At 28.7% G+C, this 22,830-nt stretch overlaps 1 protein-coding gene across 3 annotated transcripts in view; it reads left to right on the plus strand.

Annotated features, from left to right (window-relative positions):
* The window catches only part of LOC135964143 (aminopeptidase N), a 327,697-nt gene that overhangs the window by 153,226 nt on the left and 151,641 nt on the right, over nucleotides 1-22,830 (plus strand). The window contains exon 1 of one of the 3 annotated variants that reach the window (XM_065516234.1): nucleotides 20,468-20,627. The exons of 1 other annotated variant lie outside the window; for it this stretch is intronic. The gene's annotated coding sequence lies outside the window, so the exon portion shown is untranslated. Of the gene's footprint in view, nucleotides 1-20,467; nucleotides 20,628-22,830 lie in introns of those variants that run through there. One more of the 3 variants, XM_065516235.1, reaches the window with a different exon arrangement.

Genomic DNA, 22,830 nt, shown 5'->3' on the forward strand with positions numbered 1-22,830 from the left:
CACACAGCCTATAGCTAAGAGCAATTACAAAAACAAAAGAGTACCAAGAGTATAGGGCTTGGGCATGACTGCTTTATAGCAAAAAAAAATACAAAAATGGCAGGCCCATTTTAAAAAAAGGCAAAAAAAAACAAAATTTAAAAAAGGGCCCATTTTGAAAAAAATTAAAAAAAAAATTAAAAAATTGTATGTCTTGCGTTACAAAATATGAGATCCCACTCGCATCTTAAAGCGGACCTTAAAAGGAATGAATGGACCCTACTAGGTAGACTACTACACCACTAGGCTTCTTTCTTTTCTTTCTTTTTAATCACCCCTATCGGCAATAACATGTGAAATTTTGTTCCCATGAAATATCCATTTTTCCCTCGAAGGGAAAATTGCTATCGGGAATATCACGATGAACTTTATACATTCACAATAGTTGATTTTGTTCGTAGCAGCTGCTTATTATTGTTTCCATCTAAAAATTTCACAACAAGGGGAATTTTTTCACGTGAACAAAGTTGATGAACGAAAAAAGGAAAAGGGAAAAAATATTTCATGTGAAATATTGATTCGCGATAGGGGTGAATAAAAAAAAAATTTTAAATTTTGGGCTACAATGAATTTTATTGGTAAAGTTTCCATTGTTTTTTTTTGTCAACCACTTGTATTAGGGTGATCTTTTCGACATTTTTTAGAACCCGGTTTTCTTTCCTTCCCGGTTTCTTCGAAAAATTATTGCAATTTCGGTTAAACCAACCGGTTTTTTGGCAAAATTTAAACCGCCAAGAAAGAAATAAAGAATTTTTTTTTTTTTATTTATTAATAAATAAAATAAACAAAAAAATGGAAAAAATAAAATTAATTAATACTATTCTTTTTTGATTCAAATTATTAAAAAATTACTACTTACTTACTTTTTTTTTACTTTATTTTATTTTTTTTTTATTATTATTTCTAAAAAAAAGTCTGGTATGAACGAAAACAACAAAAAACAACAAAACAAAAAAAACATACAAAAAAAAACCAACAAAAAAATTCCTTCCATCCATCTCAAACCATGGCGTCGTCAAACCATTTTGCTGCATCAGGCGGTTTGATCAAACACACACAGTTGGGTTTTTTTTTTATTCCGAAAAAGTAGTACTTTTTTACCTACTACTTTTTTATACTACTACTTTACACAGAGTCGCATTTTTTTTTTTACACCAAAAAAAAAACGAGAAAAAAAAAAGAAAAATTCCCAAATTCTTTTTTTTTTTAAAGTTCGCATAAATACCACGAACCCGGTGGTTTTTTAGGAAAGAAAAAAAAGGCGACGGACGGGGGGCAGGAAGGAGGGAGGGAGCAGGCAGCAAGCAAGCGGCACACCCACCCACACAAACAAAAAAAAGCAACAAACAAACAACAAACAAACACAACAACAAACAACCAACACACACACACACAACAAGCAACAAAAAAAACAAAAAAAAACACACACACACCACACACAGGTGGAGAAAAAAAAAAGAAAAAAAGGCGGCCGGACGGGACGGCGGGCGGCTCAACAAAAAAAAAATTTTTTTGTTGTTTTTTTTGTGGTGAAAAAAATAGTGGTGAATAAAATTCGTGGTGAATAAAAAAATCGTGGTGAATTTTTGAAATTCACCACAAACTACCGTTATGTCAAATTTTTCAAGGTCATTGCAAATTGTCATCCTAAAAGTAGGCAGCAGTTTTTTATTTTTTTGTTTGTTTGTGGTGAATAAAACAAATTGTGGTGAATAAAAAATAGTGGTGAATAAAAATAGTGGTGAATAAAAAAATCGTGGTGAATTTTTGAAATTCACCACAAAATACCGTTTGTCAAATTTTTCAAGGTCATTGCAAATTGTCATCCTAAAAGTAGGCAGCAGTTTTTTATTTTTTTACTTCGTTAGAAGTTGTTGAATTTGCTATCTCTTGCTATGGTGTTTTTTTTTATCTATCAAGTTGCCAATCAAAATAACATACATATATAGTATGAACCAAAACCGCGGGTAAAAAAACAAACAGTTGTTTTCTCCAGTACGATAAAATCAGAATACAGGAAGGAGTGAGTAAAACAATAAAGTGTATACATACATACATACACACACACATATTTCGAGTAAAAATATGTAAGAAAATTTTTAAATAAATTATTATTTAAATCAATTTTATTTAAAGATTTTTTTCGTACATTGCTTTTTTATTAAAATTGTGTTAATTACAAAGGAAGTAAGTAAGCGAAATTGATGACTCAAGCTCAAGAAAGTAAACTAAAAGGTCGAAAAATTATAGACTACAACAAAATACAGGCCTGTCACAGAATTCCATTCCGATCGAAATTCCGTTTTTCTTTCTTCATTCAGTTTTCAAAGTGGAATTCTTTATATAATATATAATATAATATATAAATATTGTTTTCTAAAATTTTTAATCAGTTTCTGTAGCAAAAACTCAATTTGCTTGCTGTTCAAATTAAAATCTGAAATACAGGCAAATCCCGGTATAACGGACGATATGTTGTCAGGCCCATTCTAGTAAAATCGAAAATTCATTATATCGAGATTTATTTTTGAATAAGTTTTAGGCGGAGCCATATTTAGCTTGACTTGAGTGAGGCATTAATTACCAAGGATTAATAAAAAACCTTCATTAAAAGTGATTTCAGTTTTATAAAATTTATCCTACCATTAAAAATATCAATTATTTATTTCAATGACAACAACAATTTGTTACGAAAAGAGCGAGGTGTATTTATTTGCCTTTCAAAGAAAATAAATTTCTTTGTTCCCCTTCCACATTCATTAGAAATTGTTAGTCTATCTTTCGATAACTTTCTTTCTGGAGCATTATTAGTTTCTCTAGCGTGAACAAACATTTTATCTTGTATCATTTTTCAAAAAATCAGTTTTATTCGCTTTGAGAATAACATCAGGATTAGATTGTTGTGTTCCACTGTAATTTGTATGCGGATTCTTTAAGAAGTCTTACACCGATTTTTCTAACAAAAGCATTTCAAAATATACAATCGCTGAGTCCTTGGAACGATTATTATTTATTTGTTTTTTTCAGTCGTGGTTGTTTGTCATTCTCATAGAATTTGCCCATATACATATGTTAATATGTACAAATATTTAACGAAAATTAAGGATATATTAATAATCTTTAATGTAATTAAGTTAATTGTTTGCTGCAAAACTGGTAATACAATTAATTAAATTTAATTACCAGTAAAAATTTACGGATTAATTAAATTTGTTTCATTCAGTAATCAGTAAAAATTAATTTTACTGGTACTGCAAATTACCGATGCTACTTACATTTTATTAATTAAGTACACCCACCCCGCAATGAATCATTTTCATTTCGGTTTATTGTTTCTTTAACCCTTTAATGCATATTGTTGCCAATTGTCTACATTCCAGTTCCACTTAATTTTAGACGAATATAAATAAGCTTGATACTAATTCAGATTCTAATTCCGAAAAATCAAATGGAATACGAAATGTTTCAGCTAAAGAAATTCTAAATCAAACTAAAGGAAATATAATAAATAAAAATCAACTAAATATTTGATACTTTATAGAAAAATATAAGTAAAAATCATGCATTTAAGGGTTAAGCTTCTTAGTACTTACTCTGTTCATATCTGCGAAAAATTATGGTTGTTTCGTGCGAAAAATTTTATATACAACAAATGATGTTGGTTTTAATTTCATGCGAAAGAAGTGCTGCTTCCAGATGTATATTACACTGCTTTTGCGAAATTATTTAGCAAATATTTCATTCGAAATATTTTATATGTTTTAACAGCATTTCGCACAAAATTTTGAACAGAGTGCTTACTTATTAGCTTTAGCAATAAAACACAAATAATGTGTGGTGATGCCTAGAATATTGATTTTATTAGCAAAAAAAAAAAACTTTAAATATTTAAACAAAGAGTTAAATAAAATTAATTTATGAACAAATAAATTAACCACAAAAGTAATAAATTTATCTGGATATTTATTTAATTATTTACATTAAAATTTACTGTTAAAAAGTCATGCATCATGCATGAATCATTAAAATTTGGACAGGTTTTAAATAAACAGATTCTAGAAAAGGAACAAATTTTTATAACTTTGTAGTAATTAAGAAAATATACTTCTCCCTTCTAAGTATATTGTATGAAATATTCGAAATATTCGTTAATAAATTTGTAAATAAGCGTTTAATTTAGAAAAGGAAAACAAATTAAACGTCGAATTTAGAAAATGGCCGCAATCTGAGATCACTCATACATACATATATATTTATTTCTCACCCAAAATCGATCTTGTATAAAGAAAATTAATTATAGAGGTTTATAAATAAGAGTTTGTTAACGAAAGGACATATGATCTACTCACAATTTTTTTTATGAAAAGCTCAAAGATTTTGATTTTTTCATCTATAGATGTGTGGACAACACGTGATAAAAAAACAAAAAGTTTTGCCCAAAGTTGTTATTTATTCACTTTTTTTATGAGCCCCCAAAGATTTGGGGCCTCTGTGTCATTTTTGCAAAAAAGTTATCATCTTCTCAGGCTCATATATTGTAAACAGTTCGGAATTTTGATTTACTCTCTGAGGCAAAGTTGTCGTAAAGAACAAAAACTTCATCTTCAAGATCAAAATCGCAAAAAACTTTAAAAAAATCTAAATAAATTTAGAAATAATTTTTTTTAAAGCTGGCTATATATATATATTTCCATGACTCAAAAAATTACACCACAGTGTTATCTAATAGAACGAGGTATATTAAAAATAAAAAAACTATATTTGACTCATCTTAAATTTACAATATTTTTTAAAATAATTATTTAGTAAATGTTCTAAAAATACATGAACTATATAATAATATTTAAAAATACTATCTAGAGGGCAAAACACTCACTCTCATATACGATTATTAGTAATTAATATTTTTACTTATAGGTAGTTATTATTTCATTTATTCAAATTGTTTAATGTCATAAAAGAGAACACTAATAATAATTTATATTTTTAGTCATAAATTATTATTAATACGTCTATAGTCAGTTATCATACATCATTACTTACATACATTTTGTATTCCTAAACTCACAAATTATTACAAATACATTGTGGTTATACAGTTGTGTTCATAAAAATAGAAGAATATCTTATCACTGCATGAAGTTTAACCAGAAATGAGAGAAATAAAAACAGGGGGTGAGTCACCTCCCAAACAAAGTAAATAGTTATTTCTAAAAACTATATTTGCAAGATTCTTCAAAAAAACAATGTGTCTCTTATCATTTTACATAGTTTCGCTGAAAATTTTCGGAATTGGATAAGTGGGCGTGGCACATTCCATACAAAGTAAATAGGTTATTTCAAATATCTGGAGAATTATAATAGTTAAAGTAATGCTTGAAATGAGTTGATCAAGGATGAGGGACCAGAACACTGGAGTTTTATTATATAGTAAAATAAATATGCATTATCAATAAAATATGCAAAAATATGACGTCATTTTACAGCAAAATGTTTGGTTCGAATAGCCATGATCCTTCCTACCTATTGTGTTTTTAATTTTTCCTTTCCATTGTAAGCAACATTGTAAAATATCGATTGGATTTAAAGTTGTTAGAAAATTTAACTTGTACCATTATTATTTTGAACACAGCTATACATACATTGTATATTTAGAAAGAAAGTAGTTATTAGGTTACACGCCACCCGCACCCATTATAGGGTAGATTTAAATGTCTCGGTTGGTCGTATTTATATATTTTTTTTACTGCAAAACTGTAATTTTTTTGTTTACAACTTCTGTGAATTCGGTAACTTTAAGTACAATGTCCTAGTTACGCTTATTTCTGGTTTTTCTTTAATACACTTGTCGACAACAACTTGGATCAAGTACTTAATGGATGTTGTGTTTGTATGTTTGCTGCATATTTATTGGCAAAAATATCCTGGTGCTATTTTTATAGCATTTAATTGTATTAAAATAAGCAAAAACAGGGGGCAGCAGCAATAAACTAAATTGAATGTAAAATACCGACACTATTTATTTTGAGGAATATTATGGTTGTGGTATAAAAATTATTTATTTGGTTACTTAACAAAGTCTTTATTAATTAATTCAATGTATTAAATAAGAATTTTGTTGTAAGAGAGGCTTTCTGTTTACTTAAATTAATTGTGACTAATAATGGATGCTAAATATTTGTCATTCTATTTTTTTTGTTTTTAGTTTCTTGTGAACTTGAACTTTTAATTAATCTATCTTTCTTTCATTAATCATACATACAAATGTATATCTTGAAATATATGTATGTATGGTATTCAACCGAAATTTAGTTTTTCTGGTTGTTTAATATTTTTTTTTGGAATTGTATTTTGTAAATTAAAAGACTACAATATTTTTGGAGACATTTTTATTATAACTTTAAAGCGTAGTTGTTTTTGATCCCCTACTTTATTTTTGGTGGTTTGCATATGGAGCGCTAACAGCGGACATATCTTAACCAACAATATATTCGACTAGCGGATACCCGGCGTATGCTACTACGATAACAATTCTTTATTAATGGAGGTGTTTTATAATAAACCATTTTTACCATATAATTGTACATAAAAAATATTTGTATAAAAAAATGTACCAAGAAGAGGGATAAATTTGAAAATCCATTTGACATTTTTTTAGAAGGACTACAATTTTTGAGATACAAAATGGTCCTTAAACTCGGTTATAGCTATTTTGTCTGTTTTGTCCCCTTAAAAGTACACAAATTAAAAACTACCACACACCTATTTTTTATACCCTTCACCTTCGTGAGAAGGTTATATATAAGTCTGTCATTCCGTTTGTAATTTCTACATTTTTCATTTCCGACCCTATAAAGTATATATATTCTGGATCCTTATAGATAGCGGAATCGATTAAGCCATGTCCGTCTGTCTGTCTGTTGAAATCAATTTTCTGAAGACCCCAGATATCTTCGGATTCCAAATCTTCAATAATTCTGTCATTCACGCTTTCGAGAAGCGAAATCGGTCCACAAATGGCTGAGATATAAGGAAAAAACAAGGACAACCTTGGTTTTTGACCTATATCTGGATTACTAAGTCATTAATATAGACAATATGGATATCTAATGATAGATATTTCAAAGACATTTGCAACGACGTATATAAGACCATAGTAAGATGGACCTACAATGGGTCAAAATCGGAAGAAAATTTTAACCCGAATTTTTTTTTTCACGAAAAAGACCGAATATAGCACTCTAACTTGTTTTTCAAAAAGTTTTTTTTTCGCTAAATATTAAAAAAATTAATAAACAAAAAAAAAATTTTAAAAATTTAAAAAAAAACAATTCGAAAAATTTTTTTTCCAAAAAATTAAAAAATTGCAAAAAAAAACAATTTTTGTTTACCAAAAAATATTTAAAATTTTTATTTTGAAGTATAATTTGGTGAAGGGTATATAATAATATTCGGCACAGGCGAATATAGCTCTCTTACTTGTTTTGTATAAATTTAGATTAAGTTGGATTTTTGATGCTAGTTTTATTATTAGTTCCCGAGATACATATAGAGATACCGATTTTACCCGTTTTCAACCATTTTTACCCCCTTACAATTAGAGTTTCCAAAAATGTTTTAGTGGATTACACATCGGGAGAGGTGCTTTTACATACAAAATTTCAAGAAATACATATAAATTGTCAAAACTTCAAAATTGGGAAAATTCGAAAATCAGCTTCACGAATGGACCGAATGGATCCTCACAAAATTGCCTTTCTAATGAAACCGGGTTTAAGCTCATTGGTTGGAAGGTTTCAGATTATATGTATATAGATTATGTAGAATCGTTTGCATAATCTGCGAAAATTTCATAGATGTATCTAGTACCGTATCTTTTGAACTCGGTTGTTGTTTTAGTAACTGAAATGTAATTTTGAAGAGTACATATCTGTCATTTATTCTCAATTAGTTATTGTAACAACAACGTTTTTTTAGCTTCGGAAATGTCGAATTTTGTACCAACAAAACGTCATATGAGGGAAGGAAGTTTTTTGTTTTACTTCTATAATTTGAAAAAAGGACACTGATTGCTCACCGAAGATTATGGTGAATATGTTTTATCGGACTCAATGTGCGAGAGATGGTTTGTGAGGTTCAGAAGTGGTTATTTTGACACGGAAGACAAAGATCACCCAGGACAGCCAAAAAAATTTGAAGACCAAGAATTGGAGGCATTATTCCATGAAGATTGTTTTAAAACTCAACAAGAGCTTGTAAAATCATCAGAAATTTCAAAACGTTTGCAAGCAGCAGGAATCATCATCAAACCATACGAATTGAAGCTCAGTGACCTCAGTGAAAGACAATTTAGTATGTCTGAAATGCTGCTTGAACGGTAAAAGATAATAATTTTTGCATCGAATCATTTCTTGCAATGAAAAATGGATCTATCACGATAACCCGAAGCATAAGACATCGTATGTGAAGCTCGCCCAACCAGCCGAATCGACACCAAAGCCAAATAAATATCCATGGCTCTAAGGTAATGCTCTGTATTTGGTGGGAGCAAAAGGTTCGTATCTATTATGAGCTGCTGAAATCTGGCCAGATCATCACAGGGAATCTTTAAAGAATGCAATCGATTCGTGTGAAGCGAGCATTGGCCGAAAACCGCCAGACATGAAACTGTAATATTACATCATGACAACACTCGGCCACATGTTGCAATACCAGATAAAAACTATTTAGAATGAAGTGGTTGGGAGGTTGGGTTGCCTCACTCGCCTTATAGTCCAGACCTTGCCCCATCCGAATACTATTTGTTTCGATTGATGCTGAACTCTTCACTTTGGAACAGAGTATCCGATTCGTTCTTGGCCTCATAAGATGAGCAGTTCTTTTGACTCGCATTCCATATGTTGCCAGAAAGATGGGATAGTATAGCTAACAACGGCCAATACTTTGAATAAATTTATATTGTACAAATGTTTCAAAATAAAATTTTTTTAAACAAATTTCGCATTTTTAAGTTATACAACGAGTAAAATAAAAAATACCTTAGAATAACATTTCTAAGCCAGATATAAATCAGCATTTCATATATTAATTGCCAGTGTAGTTTTTATTTTAGAGCTTGGGTCATAGGGTGTTTTCGAGCTGTTTTGATCAACCTACACTTTTTCCACTTACTTAAAGAGTGACTGATGGTGTAGTAGATCAATAAATAAATTTCTTGGAATTACAAATGAAAAATATGATTCCCAACTAGAATTCAAATGTGCGTTCATTTACAAATAAACTGAAAATGGAATGATGTCAACAACATTAAAAATAAAAGTTGACTTTAAACTAATATTTGCCAATTTAATATAACGTTAAACAATACAACTTACTCACTCAGGGCTCTATCATAGTCAAATAATGACTAGTTGCATGGAATTCTATTACCATGATGCTGGTGGTACTTTTACTACTTACTCACTCTACTGTTGTACTAAAAACGATCTGACTGAACTCATATACATACTATTGAAAATGTCAACAACAATGAGGTAAGACGACTACTTTTGTTTTCTTTTTCTGATGAAAATAAAATATATCTCAACAAGTGTAATTTTTTCTTGATACTCATACATGTCGTCTTTAGAAATACACTTGTAAAATTTATTTTGTTTCCTCTTTCTTTCTTCCCAACATTTTTATTTTTTTTTAAATTTTCTAGATAAAATTTAATTGATTTTTGTGGTATTGCAGCTCTTTATAGCACATCATCAGCTCTACAATAGATACGATACACCAACCGATACTTGTTGTATTGCTGTATTTTTATTTTATTTTTTTGTTTGATGACACTGCTTTTAAAGTGTTTTTATATATAATAGTGTTAAACGCTTCTTGAGCGGGTACTTAATGCTTGTTAATGTCAGTTTCTTTTCATACGAAAGCAATTTTAAAAGTCTTTTAAAGGTTTTCTCTAATAAGGTTTTCTCTTCACAATTTTTCCAGAGTTAAGCTCTGCAACAATTTCCTGTTTTCAAACCTAATGAAATTTTAATACGGGAAATGTTAGTAGAGGTCAGTATCCGGAAGAATCAATTATATGTGCGTTAACTCCCTTCCCTCTACGGTAAATAATAGGGCTGAAAAGCCCGATCGCTTTTTGTTTTTTTTAAATTTTAGATATAGATATACTTATATTACGGAGTGTCTACAGAAACGGCTTTTACCTTTCTTAAAACAGCACAGAGTGCCTTCATATTTCTGGCCCGATTTGTTATCATGCCACTATCGTAAAAAGCCCCTTGAGTTGTATTCAAATAACAATTTTGTACCATGAGAGGCAAATCCACCCAACTATAAAGAACTTCGGCCTGTATAAAGGTATTGAGCTCTTGTAAAAAAAATAATAAAAGAACACGGGAAAGGTATCCCAGGACATGTCTGATTTTAAGCGTAAAATCTTCAATGGAAGGATTTCCGGGAAAAGTGGATAAATTTATAAAATCCAGTAATATGACAATATTTTAATGTTTAATGAATTTTGCAAAATATTTGAACAAATTTACGTATTTTTAAGAATTTTTATATTAAACTGTTTAAGTTTTATTTAACTTACTATGTTTTTTCTGACTCACTCTTTACCCAGCAGTCGGAGACAGTCCCGAACTATAAGACTGTCCGATAGCTGATCCAAAGTAGTTAACGTGATCACCTATATTTTCTTCAAAAATCGATTTTTTTATATGAAAATCAAGAAAAAAATAAAAGTGGCTATAAGTTGGTAAATAGTGGCGCAAATGGAAAAAGGACGATCATCTGTGATCACCAGGGAAACCAAAATATGCAAATGCATGTTTTTTCTGGTGAGTCTAATGAGCACATGGATAAGATATTTACACGTTTCAGAACTATTTAAGAATTTTGGCATCGATTTGTTAGTGCATATTTTTGCATATTTTACCCTTAAATACATATTTTTGCATATATTTGTTTTAAGACCATATTTATGTCATATTTTGCGTTTTTAGAGCATATTTTACTGTTTAATAGCATATTTTGAGTTTATCAAAAACAAATTTTGTCTTACTTATTTTTCGTTTTTACTTCCTTTGTTTAAAATTCAAAATTGAAAAATAGATGGCTTTTCAACAAAAAAAAAAATGTAAAAATCAGAATTTTTTTTTTTAAATTTAAAATAAGAATTCCAAAATTTTTTTCTCCAAAAAATTAAAAAAACTGAAAAAAATTTTTGTTCACCTAAAAATATTAAAATTTTTTTATTTTGAAGTATATTTAGATGAAGGGTATATAAGATTCGGCACAGCCGAATATAGCTCTCTTACTTGTTTTAATATAAAATAAGCACTATTTTAATAATAGCTCCATCTAAATATCAAATTTTAGTTCTAATTCAAACTTAACCGTTCTAAGTGTTAAAGAAATATTGTCTTTTAAATTTGCTCCTGTAACATCAGTTGATGTCGAAAGAACATTTTCTGTGTTTAAAAATGTTTTCAGGTCCAATAGACAACGATTTGTATTTGAAAATTTAAGTAAATATTTTTTGGTTAAAAATTATGTAAAAGTTCGTTTTTTTAAGAGCATATTTTTTAAATTTTAAGAGCATATTTTAAAGTTTTTACTGCATATTTAAAGCGCCTAAAACGCTTTTTTTAGAGCATATTTCCGGTTTCCCTGGTGATCACCTATATTTTCTTTGAAAAATCGATTTTTTATATGAAAATCAAGAAACACCTAAAAGAGGATTAAGTCGGTCAATAGTAGCGCAAATTGAAAAAGGACGACTATCTGGTATAACCTATATTTTCAATTTCTTATATGAAAATCAAGAACAACTTAAAAGTGGCTATAAGTCGGTAAATAGTGGCCTAAATGGAAAAAGGAGATCATCTGTGATTACCTATATTTTCAAGAAAATATTGATTTTTATATGAAAATCATGAAAAACATAAAAGTGGCTATAAATCGGAAATAGTGGCCCAAATGGAAAAATGACGATCATCTGTGATCACCTATATTTTCTGGCAAAAATCGAATTTTTATATGAAAATCAAGAAAAACATTAAAGTGGCTATAAGTCGGTAAATAGTGGCACAAATGAAAATCTGTGATCACCTACATTTTCTAATAGGTGATTCCTATATAGGTGATCACAGATGATCGTCCTTTTTTCCATTTATGTTTTTCTTGATTTTCATATAAAAAATCAAAAATAGAAATTTTATATAAAATCAAGATTATATCAAAACAATTTGTATATTGATTTTTGTGACTACACTCTAGATAACTTAGACACTTAAGTGGCAATTGTCTTCACGCTTGATTACCTGGGATGTATAAAGTAACCAATTGTCTTCTCTCTGCACTACAAATGACCTAAAATATATAAATTGGATATATATGGAATATATTGAAAGTACTTTTCAGTCTACCCTTGCATATACTTACACACATTCAATAATTTACTCACTATCTATTTGTCAAGTGTATTCATATAATTTTTTTAAATATCTTTTCACACTCGATACTTTCTTGGTTGGAGAAAGAGGCGAATATGAATCGATGAAGGAACATACCAGTAGACAAAGGGAGTGATGCACAAAGTGAAGGTTAACATCACTGACATACTGACTTAAATTAAAGGGTTATATTTACTTACATACATAAATATAATTTATATATACAATATATTTTTATAAATTTAAGAGTATTTATCAATTAATTATGGTTTGTTTAATTAATGTTTTGTTTTACATGTTTTAAGTGGAAAATGTTTTTATTATCTTCAACCAAATTATATTTGTAGAATGATTTAATTTTGTTTGATTTATTAAAAATTTGATGTGAAAATTTACAAGACATCTTAGTTACTGACATACTTAAAAATTAGTGTTGTTCGCATAGTAAGGATGAAGAGACCCTACAGCACCATAGTGGCGATCGATTATTACTTTGTTACTTGTTTTAAATCGTTTTCAAATTCAAGTAGTGAATTTTCGCATTTTGAACAAAATTCAGAGATGATTAGATTTCTGTTAGTATAATGTAGAGTTTCCAATAAACCGAAGAATTTCAAAACCGCGGTTTCGGTTTTAAAAAATTGAAAACTGATCGGTATCGGGTTTTTTTTGGTTTTGTGATAATTTATTAAATATTAAGTGTTCTATAACAAAATCAGTTAATAATAGAGGATAAAGGTAAATTGTACTTTTTCTTTTAATGGTACTTTTTATACCCTTCACCTTCGTGAGAAGGGTATATATAAGTTTGTCATTCCGTTTGTAATTTCCACAATATAATTTTCCGACCCTATAAAGTTTATGTATTCTGGATACTTATAGATAGCGGAGTCGATTAAGCCATGTCCGTCTGTTGAAATCAATTTTCTGAAGAGCCCAGATATCTTCGGTATCCAAACCTTCAATAATTCTGTCAGACATGTTTTCGAGAAGTTTCCTATTTAAAATCAGCAAAATCGGTCCACAAATGGCTAAGATATGAGGAAAAAACCAGGACAACCTCGATTTTTGACCTATATCTGGATTACCAAGTCATTAATATAGACAATATGGATATCTAATGATAGATATTTCAAAGACCTTTGCAACAACGTATATAAGACCATAGTCACTTGGACCTACAATGGGTCAAAATCGGAAAAAATATTTTTTAACCGGAATTTTTTTTTCACCAAAAAAAATTAAAAAAACAAAAAATTTTTTTTTTAAATTTAAAAACAAATTAAAAAAAAATTTTAAATTAAAATGAATCTATAGACATATTATCCAGAATTAGTATTAATTCACAAAGGGAGACTTATTATTAAAAAGAATGTATTAATTGTATTAAAAAGAATGAATATTTTTACATCGATTTGTTTTTAGAGAAATTGGATGAATCATTGGACGAACAACTTTGTTTTTTATTTCTAAATTTTGAATTTTTCTACTGAAATACATAGATTAAAGGTTAAAACCGAAGAAAATTGTTGGTTTCGGTTTTAGGCCTTGAAAAACCACGGTTTCGATTAAAACCGAACACGAAACTCTAGTATAACATGTTTATATTAGAATATACATGTGTAGGTAAGGCACAAATAAATTTAATCTTCTAAACTAATTTAATTTTCTTCTTTTTTTGTCATATACATACATATGTACAACATTTCAGTTACACACACAAAAACTAGACGAAACCTACAGAAAATTGAATTTTATTTTACTTTTGACATAAAAAAAACTAAATTCAATTCCATTTAGCATAATAAGCAAAAAATATAGCATAGGAATTTTTGAGGTTGTTGCTGCTTAGTGTCGTCTACCCTATATTTTGTGTAACCATTATCGATTTGCAAATGACGCAATAAGTGTAAAAAGTCCTGTCCTAGTTTACTTTTTTTGTTGTTTGGCATTTTTTTGTTACAAATATTATGTCGTCCTTACCCAAAAAAGTTATATTTTTACAACAAAACTAAAAACATTGCTATTTTATGATTCTACTAGAGTGAATGAGTGAGTGGTGAGAACATTGTTGAAAAAAGTACTTATTATTACATACTTAATCCTGGCTGATGACTGACTACTCGCGTACTTATGGTTAGAAAATGTTCTTTCGTAGTTTATTCAGCTTATTTTTTATAGTTGTAGCTCTCCTATACATATATGTTGGTGTTATTGTTATATTAAAATAGATGTTTGTTTGTTGTCGTTTTTTGTTTGTTGTGTAACAGGGATGTACAATAAAATTGTACCCAACATAATTGAAAAATAGTACCTTTTCGGCCTTTTATTAGTTACTTTAGTTATTTTTATATAAATAGGGAAAATCTCCGTTGAAGGAATGGTTTCAAAAGCCAATAAATAGAAAGTATTTTCAAAACAGCTCCCAACACATCCGGTAGGAATGCAGTCCAGTTAGCTCTGTACTCAGACTATTTGGTACTAAAGTTAACAACATACAAGGCTCAAAAAGTTCCTGACAGAGCACGGAAATTGATGTCAAATTTTATATGATTATATGATACCCTAATCGATGTCTTCCGATCGGGATGCGTTCTATTGGATAGTAACTCAGACACATTTTTCAGCAAGATGGGTCGGGAACTGTCTGAGTTAGAGGGGGTCAAAATTTGAAATTTGCCAAGCAGGTGTTTTTTCTTATCCATGTATCTTATTACCTATTGTTCTTAGCAAAATGTGTTCCAAATAGCTTAGATAGCTCTTTCTTCAATCTATCAAAAATACTTAAAAAAAAAAAAATTAATATTTTTTTCCGAAATCAAAAACTTTTTTGACTTTTTTTTAAAATTGGCACTTTTTTCTCTCTTAAAATAAAGCTTAGATATTTTCCTTGAAGACCTATGTATTTGGTCGCTTATTGGGATGCGAGTGGGATATCTATCAAAATAAATATTTTGTAACTCAAAACATACAATTTTAGACTTTTTTTGCAAAATCAAAAACTTTGTTGACTTTTATTCAAAATGGACCCTTTTTTAATTTTTTTTTTTACCTCAAAAGAAAGCTTGGGTCTATTCTTTTAAGATAATTTTGGTCCCTTATCAAAATTAAGAAATACAATTTTTGAAATTTTTATGCAAAATCGAATTTTTTACAATATGGGCCTATTTGTGTTGAATTTTATTTGAATACCAACTTTTTTACGAAATCTATACTCATTAAAATGATTTTTGGAAGTGGGCTTGGGAGCCATTACTAATTATGGACCGATAGTTATAAAATTTAGTGACATGACTTTTGTATATAAATACATTATTTGTATTGAATTTTATTTGTATACCAACATTTTTAATAGATTTATGCTAGTTAAAGTGATTTTCGGAAATGGGCCTATATGGCTGCTATGACAAATTGTGGACCGATCATCACAAAATTTGGTGAGGTGAGTTCGTCTTATATAAAAAAAAACTTTCTGCTGAATTTGATTTGGATATCTATATAACTTGGAGATTTATGAGAGCTTAACTATTTTCAGATAGGGCAATCGTATCTGGGCTATTCAATAGGCTTCGTATTCAATAGGCTTCGTCCTTGGATCTTTGAAATTGCGAACTGTAGTTTGATTACAAGGTTTACATGGAAGGACGGACAGACGGACAGAAACTGATCCTGAGAAGATTGGTGTACTTTAAGGAGGGTATTGGTACAATATTTTTGCACGTTACAACCATCAGCACTAACCCAATATACCCTCACCACTATGGTGGTGTCGGGTATTAATATATACCTGCTGCATAATGGATGACGGAACGTACGTATGCAACATTTTTCGCAGCTACCGGGTAAATATTTTTATGTTGGGAATGTTGTAGAAAAGTTTAGGACCCAAAAGCAGAAAATATTCCCAAAAAGTTCTTGACATGGCAAGCAATTTGCGGCAAAAGAAGCCAAACATTTGTTACCATACCGAAATTTATACCAAAGAATGTTTACAAAAGAGGATGCTACCATTCATAAGACTTCTTAATGTGTCCACTTATTTTTGACCTGATTTGGCATCCTGTCACTATGGTAAGCTAAGGCCAGTGGACAGATATTGGGCACTTGTTAAAAGAAAATTAAAAAGCACAAAAAAGGTGTCCAAAAGTGTGATAGATTTTAAACGGAGATATTCCATCTCCGTGTTCGAACAAACTGACTATAAAAAGCTTAATGGAAGGGTTCTCGGAAAATTCATCATTATTGATTACAATTATAAAAATTTTTTCGCTCTTTCTTTAGCTTATAAGTTCTTTACCGCATTGCGATCTGGAACTTTATGAACTTTCTACGACTTCAACCCTGCATTAGCTTTGACTCTGCGCTCAAAAGAATCAGAGCATTTAACTTTACGATCTGGTTTTCTGATAGAAGTGTTCGATGATCTTCGAAAGAGTGGTTCGACTTCTTTTGCCTTACCAATATCTGTTAGACCTTTTTTTCTTCCTGATCCAGGTTTCCTTTCTTCTTTATACTGTTTAATGGCCTTGGAAACAGTGTGACGATAAACCTTTAGATATGTTGATAGTTTTGGCTGGAATAGTGCGTATAAGTTTTTTTGATTCACTCTTTATTTGAAACATATTTATAACAAATCTGATGTAAATCATGTAAAATAGCAAAGTACTTTTCAAACTAGAAGAGTAAATAAAATGGGTACAATTGTAGCCACATTTTCATCACTGATGTGTGTACATTTGTACGAGTATTCTTAAAAATAGAGACGATATTATTTTGCTAGATTCACAAGTATGTTGGCGTTTGGCGCCAATATGACTTTGCATAATACACACGTACGTATGTTTGTTTGTAAGTAAAAGTGTGTATTTATTTGTTGTTTTTTTCTAGGAGAGTTTGTTGTATATTTTGTTGTAAGACTATTTGTCTATCTCTGTGTAAAAGTTTGGTAACTCCACTATTATGTGCAAACACAAACATTTTTATACATTGTTCCTTTTATTATTTTACACATTGTATTCCTGTGAATTTTATGTATTTGTATGTAAATATAATGCCTTATTTGAAAATATTTGAAAATGTGTTTAAAAAGGCACAACTCGGGAACAAACAAAGATGACTTCTGTAGAATATGTTAAGTATGAATACATTTTCATGGTGTTTTTGACAGAATTGACTTAAAATTGACAATCTGTAAACATGCTCATGGAAATATGTAAATAATATGGACATTTTTATATACAAGATATAAATATATGGGTTTTAGATACTTACGTACTTAAAATGTTAATGACAACAAGTAGGAACATTTTGTGTGACGAGTCCTAGTTTTTTAACATCAGCCTTTTCTGTTGTCATAAATGTTCTTTGTCTGGTAAAAATAAATAAAAAAGAAGAAATAAGTAAACATTATAATAGGTTTTTATTTAAAAATAATATGGTTAATTAAAATTGTTTAAATTAATTAAAATTTTGTTTGATTTTACATTCGAATAAAAATAAAGTTTTTGTCATTGTTTTTGAAATAAATAACTCTTAATTTCATGTCTAAATTAAAGCTTTTTACCGGAATATATTGATATTTTTTTTAAATAATTTTGGTCCATAAAATTAATAAATTCGTCCATTATTCGTACATTTTGGAAGTAATTAAATTTGTTCTTTCTTAAAGTGTTTTGATAAATAAGTTTCATTAAATATTTTGTTGGTAGTTATTTATTTCACTCTATAAATGATTTTGAAATTATTGTATTTAATCTGGACTAATTTCATTATTTAATTCAGATGTTACTGAACATCGGCTTCGCTTTATACTAGGGTTCCTAATTTCCTTGACTTTTTATATTCCCGTGAAGTATTTAAATACTTTGTTCATTTTCAGGAATTTTTTAATACTAAATTTAGATTAAAACCAGTAAATTTTTTGAAATAAGTGGTCTAAATTCCGAATATAAATCCATTTTTTCCGGAAATCTCCCATTCTGAACGAGGTTGTCCAGTTACGCTTAAAATTGGACATGCCCTGAAATACCCCTTTTGTGTTCTTCATTTGTTTTTTACAAGAGCCCAATGCCTTTCCACAGGCCGAAGTTCTGAACAGTTGTGTGGATTTGTCTACCGTGGTACAAAATTGACATTATTGTTTGAATAATACCATCGTGAAGGGTATAAAATTCTTTGTGATCTGGAATCAGAATCAGAGCATTTAACTTTACGACCTGCTTTTCTGATAGAAGTGTTCGGTGCTTTTCAAAAGAATTGTTCGATTTCTTTTGCCTTATCAATATATGTTAGACTTTTTTTCTTCCTGATCCAGGTTTTCTATCAATGTTCAGGTCTTCCTAATACTGTTTAAAGCTTTTGATACAGTATGGCAATGAACCTTTCGATCTTTTGCTATCTTTTTTGAAAGAAGATTTTTGATAGGTCTAAATTTTTTTACACGTACCTTTTTCGCTGTCCATTTTGACCGTAGTAATAGTTGAAAATTAATAATTTAGAAAAGATAATATCTGACAAATTTTTAAAAGCTAATGCGATTAAAACAATTAAGAGAGCTATATTCTATAGCTATATTTTTTTCGAATTGTTATTTTAAAATTATTTTATTTAAATTTTTGCTTCTGAAATTTTTTTTGATGAAAAAAAACAAATAGGGTTAAAAATTTTTTTTCCGATTTTCACCCATTGTAGGTCCAACTTACTATGGTCTTTTATACGCCGTTGCAAAGGTCTTTGAAATATCTATCATTAGATATCCAAATTTTTTATATTAATAACTTAGTAATCCAGATATAGGTCAAAAATCGGTGTCCTGGTTTTTTCCTCATATCTTAGTCATTTGTGGACCGATTTTGCTGAATAGGAAACTTCTCGAAAGCATGTCTGGCAGAATTATTGAAGATTTGGATCCCGAAGATATCTGGGGTTTTCAGAAAATTGATTTGAACAGACAGACGGACATGGCTTAATCGACTCCGCTATCTATAAGGATCCAGAATATATATACTTTATAGGGTCGGAAAATTATATTGTGGAAATTACAAACGGAATGTCAAACTTATATATACCCTTCTCACGATGGTGAAGGGTATAAAAATAATAATTTGTTGCACCCAGGATAAGGTTTGGCTGCAATAGTGTGTATAAGTTTTTTCTGAATCACTATTTAGAAATATTTTTCAAAACTAGTGAAGTACTGTATTTTAATGAAACGTTCTCAGTTTTGCATTTTTTTTTCTAGAAAAGAACACCCAAAATGAGCAACAACTTAGCCGGAATAGAAAATGCCATTCATTAAAGAAACCAGCTCAAATTATGATTAATAACATTTAATAGAAATTATGCATAAATTTAAAATTCATAACATATCCAAAAATTTAATTAGAATCCAGACTTACAGTAAAACAATGCATCATATCAATTTTTTTTTCCAGCTTAAGTATGACTAACAATCAAAATAAATATTTGAATAGGTATGTATTCCTAAAATAAAAACAAAAAACCATTGTACGAATGACCGAATTACTTCCAACAGTACGAATTTATTCTAAAATGATGTCACAAATTCTGTTTAATAAAATACTATGTCAGATTCAAACATTTACATATCAACACTACAGTAACATTTAACATACACTGTTGATATTGGCCCTGCACAATGTTTAACAGAGAGCTGTTATCAGTGAAAATAAAAAAGCAAAACAAAACTGTTAAATGGTTGGAACTAAAACAGCTGGGCTGTTGTATTTGCAGCTGTATCTATGAGAATTGTTTGAAACAATCCAATTTGATTTTGTATCCGCTAGCTACAGCACAACAAAACGTTTCAATAAATTTTCAGTCTGCAAATTTAACTTTACCGTGGCGGTTGTGTGAGCGTAAAGAAACGCAACGTTAAATTAAACGAATTTAAAGAAAAAATATTAATTATATATTTTTTTTAAAGATATATAAACAAATTATAAAATATTTTCAAATAAAAAATAAGTAAAATAACAAAAAAATATTACAAAAGTTTTTGTAATCTATAAAAGTTATAGAGAGTTTTTAGAAAAACTAGAACGTAAAGTATCTTTGAGATACTTTATAAATATTATTAGCAATATAGTGTGGGAGCTGTTAGTAAAGGTAAACAAAGTGTGTTTTATTGTTTGTTATTGATAAATTTTTTGGTAAATTTGTTAATTTAAATAAATAGAATAGAAATTAAAAAAAAACAAGTTAGTGACGCGTAAACCCAAAAACAAATAAACATATTTTTGAAGGGGAAGTGAAAAAAAATAAGCCAAATTGTTAAACTGGTAATTTTTTTTATTTTAAATATTAAAACAATTTCAACAAATTAAAAACAAAATCGTGTCTTAACATCTTCAAATGTGTAACAAATCAATTCTTAAAAAGCTTTTTAAGGTTAAATCTATCTATGTGAATTAAAGATCCAACAAAATTTAATATAAATTATCATATTTAAACAACAATAGTTGATATAAATGTTTAAGACAGCTTTAGTTTAAAACTTTTGAATGAAATTAAAAAGTTGTTGTCATTTTAATAAATATTAAAAATAAATTAAAACTTAAATTCTTTACATCATCATCAACATCATTGTTATACAATTCGGAACATGCAAACACACAAATTCTTCAAACTAAAATAGTAAGTAAGTAAGTGAGTTTTGATTTATTTTCTAAAAACGCTTGATTAGTAGTATTTGCTAAATATGGTTGAGTATTTCAAATACAATTTGCATAAGCCTTCAACAACTCAACACAAAGTAAACAGAAATTACTATAATATTTTATATTTAATTAATTTCAAATACAAAATCCAATCCAAATGCGTTCTCATATTATTCACATTGCGTTTTAAAGGTTTTTCTATACATTAATTTATATATATATTGTAAAATAATTACATTTAGTAAATAAATTATTGCTTTTGTCCAATCGCAGTTTGTTTCATTCCAAATTGTCATTTACGTTATTGTAAATGAGCCACATGCCAAAACAATTCAATTAATTATACACATAATTTACTTAATTTAAATTGCTTTTACACTGATCATAGCTTCTTATTGGAACCCTGCCGACAATTTCAGTAATTAGTGGGCAATGTTTTGAATTTATAATCGACGTTAGTGAGAAAAACAAAGCATTTCCAATATGTCACATTAAAATTGAAATCACACATAATGATTTCATCAAATTTAATTTAAAGCTAAAGCTAAAGATTGATTTATACTGATAGTGATTTGGACAAGAAGATATTTTGTGCACTTTATTAAATTATATGCCGTTTTAATCACACGATTAGATCATCAGTGAAGTCAGTGTTTGTGAAAAACATTCCATCGACTCTCTCTTAGAAGATTTATTTTTATTGAACTAAAGATAGTTTTCATGGTTAGATCCAAAGGTTCGAAAGATTTAATATTCTTAATTCCGAAATCAAAATTTAATTTTATCTCTTAATATCCATTCCATTAATGAATTCATTATGAATTAATTCATAGACTTAATTCCTTTGTACTTCAAATGTATTGAATTCATTCCTTTTAGAATTAAATTTTATAGTATTAATTCCTTAGTGGAGCATTAACATTTTTTTGAATTTAAATCCACTACAAAATAGCTTTAAAAATGTTTTCAATCATTAAATTTTTCTTCAATTCAAATCATTTTTTTAAATTCATTTGTAAATGATTAAAAGCAAAACAAAACCAAAACTGAATGAAGAAGAAATATTTGAATGCAATTTGTATTAGATTTGAATTAACAAAAATGTAATCATTCGAAGATTGAATGAATTCTGTCATGAATAAACTCCATTATGAATTAATTCAACGATAAATAAATTCTATTTAATTAAAAGAAATGTAGCTAAAGACTTAGATGTTGGGAATGAATTTATGTAATGAATAGCAGACATTTTTTTAATTTCGAATTAAAATTTAATTTCTTAATACGAAGCTCTGGTTCGACCTAATCGAAATTTGGAAATATTTCATAATTTTCTTAGTAATCTATTTTAATAGATCCAAGCAAATGCTAAAACCATTGCCTTTTTTAATTTCCACAGATTCTTAATTAGTGACAATTTGATTAAAATAAAACTCAAAGCATTTCTAATATGTCACATTACAATCGCAATCATACAAAATGATTTCATCAAATTTAATTTAAAGCTAAAAAGATTGATTTATATTGATAATAATTTCGACAAGCAGTTATTTGTGCACTTCATTAAATAAACAATATAACATGCAGTTTTAATCTCACGATCGCACCTAACAGATGATCTCATCAGTTATGGAAGTGATTGTGATTTTTAT

The sequence above is a fragment of the Calliphora vicina genome, chromosome 1, assembly GCF_958450345.1.
Source record: "Calliphora vicina chromosome 1, idCalVici1.1, whole genome shotgun sequence".
Lineage (NCBI taxonomy): Eukaryota > Metazoa > Arthropoda > Insecta > Diptera > Calliphoridae > Calliphora > Calliphora vicina.